This window comes from Mastomys coucha, unplaced genomic scaffold (genome assembly GCF_008632895.1).
Source record: "Mastomys coucha isolate ucsf_1 unplaced genomic scaffold, UCSF_Mcou_1 pScaffold18, whole genome shotgun sequence".
Taxonomy (NCBI): Eukaryota; Metazoa; Chordata; class Mammalia; order Rodentia; family Muridae; genus Mastomys; species Mastomys coucha.
In genome coordinates, this window is record NW_022196900.1 from 4,098,296 (window position 1) to 4,107,192 (window position 8,897).

At 40.4% G+C, this 8,897-nt stretch overlaps 1 protein-coding gene and 1 pseudogene across 9 annotated transcripts in view; one reads left to right on the plus strand and one right to left on the minus strand.

Annotated features, from left to right (window-relative positions):
• Unc13b (unc-13 homolog B) overlaps positions 1-8,897 on the plus strand; it is a 211,220-nt gene that overhangs the window by 141,048 nt on the left and 61,275 nt on the right. The gene's annotated exons all lie outside the window — the stretch shown is intronic.
• LOC116097262 lies at positions 6,671-6,727 on the minus strand (annotated as a pseudogene).

Sequence of the window (8,897 nt, forward strand, 5' to 3'; positions counted from 1 at the left end):
TGCATTTGCATCAAGATGGCTTTTCGTGTTTCTTGGGTGCATGCCTCCTAGGACTTGAGCGGGAACTCTAGCCGGAGTCTTTCACTTTTAAAATTCTTTCTTTGTTTAATGCATTTGGTGTTTTGACTGTTATGTAATGGGAGGAATTTCTTTTCTGGTCCAGTCCATTTGGAGTTCTCTAGGCTTCTCATATGTTCATGAGCATCTCTTTCTTTAGGTTAGGGACGTTTTCTTCTGTAATATTATTGAAGATATTTAATGCCCATACTTAAAAACTACTCTCACATAGCACCTCCTTCATGAAGCCTTCCCTGATTTCCACCTCACCTTAGCAATTCTAAGAAATATTTCCCCTTAAATTTATTTACATTTGAACTGCCTCTTATGATACATTCTATTTTCTCACTATAATGTTTGGAGTTGCTAAAGGCTGCCCTTTCATCTAAGATCCAAAGAGTATCTCCATTCTAAGCAGACAGTTGTGAGGAACAGAGCTCATTCAGTTCAATAAACTGGTGCATGAAAAGGCAGGCTGAAAAACTGCTTTGAACTTTTGGCACTCACTTTTGTACTTCTTTTGCACTGAGAAAAGTTCAAGTGTCTAGACGGGCATGTGGACTGAGGGTGTCACGTTGTAGACTATTTGACCCAGCTTTCGAGTTGGTCTTCTGTTAAAAAGACTGTTTCAAAAATACCTATTTTGTGGAGCTCACAAAGTGATGTTCTATGGGATACATACAGTGAGTGCAGTGGTCACTGTGTTGAGCAGAGCCTCACATGTTATAATCTTTTAGTAAACATCTATTATTGACATGGTCCTTTCTGTAACATGAGAAGCAAAAATTATGTATTTGACAAAAGACTCTACTAACATACAATTTCCTTTACCATAGTCCTCATTTTATACATTAAGTCTCTAGATCTGTTCATCTTATATCTGTGTGATTTATCTTATTTTTGTAACTTTTTATTACATTTTAAATGTTTATTTAGTATGTGTGGGCACTCATGCTCTCTATGTGCATGTGTGCAGGTCAGAATAATTTACATAAGTTAAGTTACATGTAGATCCTGAAGATCAAATTCATGTTATTAGGCTTGGCAGCAGGTGTCTTTACCTACTGAGTGGTCTCACCAGCCATATCTACTATTTTATATATTCTTTGACCTACATCTCTTCATTTTCTCCACCCCATTGCCATTTTCCCCCATTTCTATTTTTGTATGTTGCTGTATATTTCTTTTAGCTGTATATTTCTTTTAGCTGTTTCTTCAGTTTTCTTTTATGTTCAGGTATATTTTGAAATTATTTTTGGAAATAATAACATAATTCTATTATTTCTCCTTCCTTTTTTCCCTCCAGACCTTTCATATATCCCAGTCTTGCTTTCTTTCAAATCATGGGCTTTCTTTCAAATCATGGTCTCTTTTCTCATTAATTATTGGTGTTCGTTTACTTGTGTGTGTGTGTGTGTGTGTGTGTGTGTGTGTGTGTGTGTGTGTTCCTAAATACATACACATAACCTACTCGGTCTACATACTGTTGTGTGTGTGTGTGTTTCCGACCTGACCATTTGGCATTAGATAACCAATCGCTGTGCTCTTCCCCGAGGAAGAGCGTCTCTCCTGCTCTCAGCATTCCTTACTTTCATATAGGGTTGAAGCCTTCTGGCTTCCCCTGACTCCTTAAAGGTAGCATGTTTATTGTTGTTTTCCTGTCCATCCCATGTTTAGGTGGCTGTGATGGTGACATCGTAGGAGACACAATCTCACAGCAGACTCCCTGTTCCTCTGGCTTTTACCATCTTTCCACCCCTTCTGCTATGATCCCTTATCTCTAGGTGTAGGAGTTGTAGTATAGATGTTGGGACTGGGTTCTACAACTCTGCATTTTGATTGGTTGTGGTTTTTTGTAATGGTCTGTCCATTTCCAAAGAGATGTGTGTTCAAGTGTTAAAATTCTTTTATCGCATTATGTATGTGTTTGTATGTGTGCTTATATATATGTATATAAATACTATAATTTTCTTTTTTCATCCACTAATAGACACAAGTCCCCTAGCTTATCTAGGTAAGAAGTTAGTCAGGACCATAAGTAAATTTTTGCAAAAGTAACACTTGCAGTAGAAAATAATTACCCTTGGGCTATAAAGTAGAGAATAAGCCTGTTGAGTTAGATGGTCAGAAAATTCTCCAAAGGAATTCCTAAATAATACTAAGTTAGCAGTTATTTTTAAGTATCAGAAAATGAAAATAAAATAAGATGAGCTAGAAAAATGAAGTCAAGGGTAATTAACATGCATCCCATTTGTACATTTGTCATCGAGGAGATCATAGCACCTTACATGTGGTACTGTCTTAGGGTTTTACTGCTGTGAACAGACACCATGACTAAGGCAAGTCTTATAAGGACAACATTTAATTGGGGCTGGCTTACAGGTTCAGAGGTTCAGTCCATTATCATCAAGGCAGGAGCATGGTGGCATCCAGGCAGGCATAGCGCAGGAGGAGCTGAGAGTTCTGCATCTTCATCTGAAGGCTGCTAGTGGAAGACTGACTTCCAGGCAGCTAGGATGAGGGTCTTGAAGCCTACACCCACAGTGACCCACCTACTCCAACAGGGCCATGCTTCCTAATAGTGCCACTCCCTACGCAAAGCACATACAAACCATCACAGGCACTAATGATCACTTTTTAAAAATGGATACATCCTGAGGTCCAGCTATTGTATACACAATTAGGTGACTGTTACTGCTGGTTCTGTTGCTGCTGCTTTGACTTTTGGTGGTAATGGGCACTAAGCCTAGGACCTCTTATGCAAACCAAATACTCTGTCACTGCTGTATCCCCAGCCTTTTCTGACTCTTTCCCTTTTTCCTCTTCTCCTCATCCTCCTGCCCATTCTCCTCCTCACCTCACCCCCTTCTTTCTCTCCTTCTCATTCTGTCCTTCTTCCTTTTCAAACAGGTTCTCATTCTATAGCCAAGACTGAGAACTCACTGAGTAGCCTGGGCCTACCTCAAACTTGCAGCAACTTTTCTGCCTCAGTCTCCCACATGCTGGGATCATAACTATGAGCCACCACATGTAGCTAGCATGTAGAGAGGCGAATCTATGGTTAAGATCTCTTGTCACTGTTGCAGAGGACCCAGGTTTGGTTCCCAGCAGCCACATAGTGGCTTGTTCCATCTATTACTCCAGTCCCAGAAACTCAAACAACCTCTTCTGGGTTCTGTGTGTTCTAGGAAAGCATGGTACACACACACACACACACACACACACACACACACACACACAATCACTCAGGTGAAATACTTATAGTTTTTTTTAACCTGAAAAGAAAAAAAAAAAAAAAACTTCTTGAGGCAAAGGGAAAGGCATATTGCTGCTTAGTTTCTTCAGATTCCATATCTGTAGCTCGTCTTTGGCTACTTTGTAGATTCTTCTTTCTTCCACCCTTCTCCATCCTTTCAACCCCCTAAAACTAGATAAGAGAAAAAAAAAGGATAGAGGGGGAAAGGGCCAACATTATTGTTAGACTGCTTCCTGCTGACTAAGGGTATTTGAACTCCTTGGGGCAAGTTTGATATATACTGGCAGGATACCTAATTTCTTCTTTGCTCACAACTACTTAACAAACCACAACCAACAGCAACAATAGGAACTAATCAACAACCAGCAACCAACTTCGCCTCTTGGGGCCCTAGCATTCTATATACTCTACTTTTTTTTAATTGGATATTTTATTTATTTACATTTCAAAAGGCTATATAAAATGTCACCAGAATTCCCAATGCTACACTGTTGCAGAAATGATTTGCCACTAGCAAAAGCATGCCCCTCCTAGAGCACGAGGCAAATTATGCTCACCTGCTATGGACAGTCTGAAGCAGCCTACTGCTTCTACTCCTGGGATTAAAACAAACGCATATTCTTATAATATTTCTGGGTTTTTCAAAGAAACCAAAATTCTTAGTACACACTTCAAGTGTGATAAGGAAATATATTTATTCAGTATAAACCTAGGGACATTTGGACATAAATAGGTAAAGCTGACAAATTGGGAAGGGCATTCCAGACGTGAACCAAGATCCTGAAGCAATTCTTGACAGGAGATAAAAACTGTGTATTGATTTCTCCCAAAGACAGTCTTCCTTACTGGCATCTGTGCTGTTTTCCTTCATTTTTTCTTAGTTTTGACAGTTCCATCTTTGTTTCCTTCACATTCTTTGCTGTCTTCTGCTTGTCTCCTAAAACTCAATGATTCCCAACTGTGTCTCTCCATCTATGGATATTGTCATCTGTTTGTTCAGAGACACCTAATGCACATTTGATCGGTACTCACCTTTTCTTTCTCTGTTTCATTACCTTTTCTTTTATAATTATTTTCTTGATAAATGACACTACTAGTCACCAAATCTCCCTCAAAATAGGATACAGATATAACAATTAGCTTGTTACAACATTTCATTCAGGGAACCAAAGGTCATGGCACCTTTTCGCCATGCCTTATTTAATACCTAGACACTTGATTGGTATCAATCTATTATTATATTTTCTTCTAGTTTCATATCTGTTATTGTAATAAAAGACTAGCAAAAATCCACTTAGGGGAGAAAATGTTTATTTTACCTCACAGTTCCATACAGCCCATTATTGAGGGGCTGCAGCAGCCTGAGACAGCTAGTCACACATTCCTAGTCAAGAGCAGAGAGAGACGAGGAGAAATGAGTACATCCATGCTTATTTGTTTGTTCTCAGCTGGATTGATCCACTCTTTTATGGGTCAGTACCTTCTGCATTGGTAATGGTGCTGCCAAAGTGGGCTGGGTCTTCCTCCATCAAAGTAATTAATCTCTTACAGGCATGTTCACAGGTCACCCCAATTTCTTGAGACTCTTGCTAGGTGATTCTAGGTGTCAAGTTAACAATTAAAGTTAACCATCACACTTTGTGTGTGTGTGTGTCAGAGAGAGAGAGAGAAAGAGAGAGAGAGAGAGAGAGAGAGAGAGAGAGAGAGAGAGAGAGAGAGAGAAAGAGAAAGAGAAATCAATAGTTCTGAAAGATTCTGTTTTGTTTGCTAAGTCTGTCATAGCAGCAAGACGTTTTACCAACTGAGCCTGTATTTCCCATTTTTATAAGAGTACTGTCAAATTAGATTAGAGCTAACCTTGATGGCCCTAATAGCATCTGTAAAGATCTTATCTCCAAATAAGATCATCATACATTACAATGTTGTAGGACTTAGGATTTCAAAGTATAAATTGGGAGTTTTTTTTTTTTTTAATTTGTTGTAGACCAGCCTTTTAGAATCAATTACCAAGAACTATGCAATTTATATACAAGGGTATCTTTAAGTTCTGAAAGCTGAGAAGTTCAAGATCAAAGTACTGGAAAGTATACACACACACACACACACACACACACACACACACACACACACACACACACACACACACACACACATGCACACACACACACACACACACACATACACATGGGGGAAAGGGAGGGAGGGAGGACTGGTGTTCAGGTACTATATTCTTTTTTTGTCTTGTGCTTTGAATGAAAATGGCCCCCATAGGCTCATAGGGAGGGGTACTACTGGGAAGTGGTGTGGCCTTGTTGGAGTAGATGTGACTTTATTGGAGGAAGTGTGTCACTGGGGATGGACTTTGAGGTTTCAGAAGCCTAAGCTAGGCTCAGTGGCTGCCAAGACCTTGGCTTGGTTGAGGGGGATCCTGAGGAAGGAGTGTTTGGAAGTGTTGGAAGAAATGACTCCAGGTCAGTGATACGTTGCAAGCTCTGTAGTCTGCTCAAGATAGCTCTCTAGACAACTTTCTGTTGAATTAATAATTAATTAATAAAACCTAGCACAGGGCTGCTACCCATCTCAATGGTTTGTGTTCCTGAACAAAACACACACACAATTTTTGATGCAACAGCATGAGGTTTATTACCGGACTAGTGTGCTAGGGTAGAGACTCGTAACCCCCACAGGGGACAGAGGAGCTCGACCCCAAGCTCAAGAAGTGTAGCATATTTAAAGGAGAAAACCACAAACCAGGGGGGAGTTTGTGTTCCTGAACAAAACACACACACATATTTTTAATATGCCAGCACAATATCTGGGTGACTGCCTACCCTCCATGCTGCTAGAATCTACCTCCCACTGATAATTCTGAGTTACTCCTTAGTAATTCCTATGTTATATCTTGGCTGCTCTTAATTCCAATTAGTCAACAATCAGGGCTAAATTATCTTGGCCCCACAGCCTGGGGCATTCTCCCTGCTTCTCTATACCATGGTGGCCTCTTTCTCGCCTCCCTCCAGACTCTTATAAGACATGGTGGATCTCCTCTTTTTCCCCCTCCTGGTCCCAAGCCCAGGAATCCTAAAATCTTGCCTCTCTCTGTCCTCCCCAGCTATTGTCTGCTGGCATCTTTATTTACCAATCAGAACCAATGAGGGTTGGGGGAGAGCAGATTCCCAGAAGCTATGTGCAAACCCTCTCCTGCAAACAGCTTTTGGGGAACTTAATTAGCATTTGTAATATAAGTAACAACTACAGCTCTCTGCTGAAGACAGCTATTGAGTTTTCCAACCAACATCAGAAAACCTGTTAAAACAATTCTTGGGTTTTCCTCTGACCAAAGTCTGAAAAACATTCTTGGGTCTTCAGAATAAAGTCAGAAAACCTGCTTGAAAAATTCTAAAAGAGCCATCTATGTTAGCTCTCTAAGTAGCTTTTGGGTTTCCAACCAAAACCAGAAAACCTACCGAATTCAAAAAAAGAACTGCAGTAGTCACCAGACAGCTCATCTCTAGCAGACCCAAACCCAGTCTTTCATTTATATATCAGTTCAGTCATTTGCTCTATGTTCCATTTTGATTATCCCAGGAATCAGCATTTTATGACCTTAGCCCCTTGATTCTTAGAAAAAGACAGCAAGCACATTTTTTTTTTTTGAACATAACAAATGAATTCAGAGATCTGTCAGTCTTTGTAAGCATAAACAATAAACTTAGCTTGGTAGGATCTTGCCCTGAGATCACCACTGCCTAAATCTCTTTATCTCTGTCTTTAATATCTTGTCCTTAACATCTCTGTCCTTAATACCTAATGACAAGCTGGCTCTTTTAGGTCCATGATGCTCCCCCCCCCCCATATAACTGGTATTGCATTCTTATATTTTGCATAGTTGGGAAATCCCATAAAGGACAGCTCTTAACATTGATTTATGTATTCTTGAACTCATGTTTTCAGAGTTCTTTCCCACAGCCTGAAGGTCTGTCCTAAAAGTCTGAGCATCACAGAGACGTATTCTGGCTTCCTAGAATTGTGCTGTTTCTGATTATTATGGAGTCATTAACCTTGGCAGAGAGGATATTCCCCCCAAAGTAGGAACATAAAGTAAAAGATACATACAAACAAGCCTTATACCTACACTCAATGGAGGCATATGCCTCATGTCAACATTCATAGAGGCCCATACCCTGCTGGCCCTGCTCCAGGGGTGGGAAATAGTGTCATGCCTTCCCTCCCACAGTCATGCAGGACTCTGCAAGTGGTACTCTCTTCCTGCTTCCTGCTGATCCAAGTATAGAACTCTCAGATACCTGTTATGTCTGCGTGCTTCCCATTATGACAATAATGGATTAAGCCTCTCAACTGTAAGTCAACACCAACTAAATGTCTTCCTTTATAAGAATTGCCATGGTCATGGTGTGTCTTTACATCAATAAAACCCTAAGACAGAAGCTGGTACCAGGAGTGGAATAGTGCTATGATAGGTCTGACTCTGCTTTAGTTTGGAGGAATGTGGACTTTAGAACTTTGGGTTAGAAAAGCAGTTTAATGCTTTAAGTGAGGCTTAATGGGCCATCCTAGTAGGAGCATGGAAGACAGTGGTGCTGGGGTGATTTATACTATAGTGGCCTGGTCCAAGATGTTTCAGAAGAGAAGAATTTTAGTATGTAGCCTAGGAATGATTCTTGTGATATTTTGAAGAATGTGGCTGTTTTCTGCCCTTGTCCAAAAAAATATCTTCCTGAGGCCAAATTGAGTAGTTATGGATTAACAGCTTTGGCAGAGGAGATTTTAAAACAGCCTACTGTTGACTATGCTGTACAGTTATTAATGAGCAGTCTTACGTATATCTATAATAAAAAAGGAGCAAGCTCAGCAAGGAAAAACAAAAAAAGTATATATTGAGAGTAAAGGGGGTGCTAGGAAGTATAAACAGATAAGTAAAATCCCTGTGCTAGTTGGAATAAAGGGAGTGGTGACCTCAGAGTCCTCAGGTGACCCCATCCCACTAAGCTTCCAACTAGTGAGAAGAAATTTTTTAAAAAGTGAAAAGGAATTAAGGAAAAACTTAGGGCTGGTCATGGTGGCACACATCTTTTATTCCAGCACTTCAGAGGCAGAGTCAGGGGCTCTAAGTTGAAGGTCATTCTGGTAAATAGAAATAGAAAGGTAGAAGGTCATTCTGGTAAATAGTAAATAGAAAATAGAAAGCTGGTAGAAATGTATTTGAATGAGGGAGACATGTTCCAGTACCAGAAGAACCTGGCTGCAGCTTCGGCCATGTGGTACTGGCTTTAGAATCAAGGATTTAAGAGAAGGGTTGTGGAATCTTCCTCCATGGCTAAGGATAGCTGCTGAGGCCCAGCATGTGTCACGGGTGTCCTTGCATGGAGTCCTAGAGAGGCCATTGCATGAAGATGTGAGGGGGAAGCGTGGGTTGTCTTGGAGACTCCAAGATGTTCGAGATACCAGAGTTATGGGACACCTGCATAGAAAGCTGCTAACAACTCTCTGATAAGTGGCTATTAGCCCAGAAGTTCAGAATACAGGAAGAACAACCCACAAACCACAAGAAACTCAAGAAGAA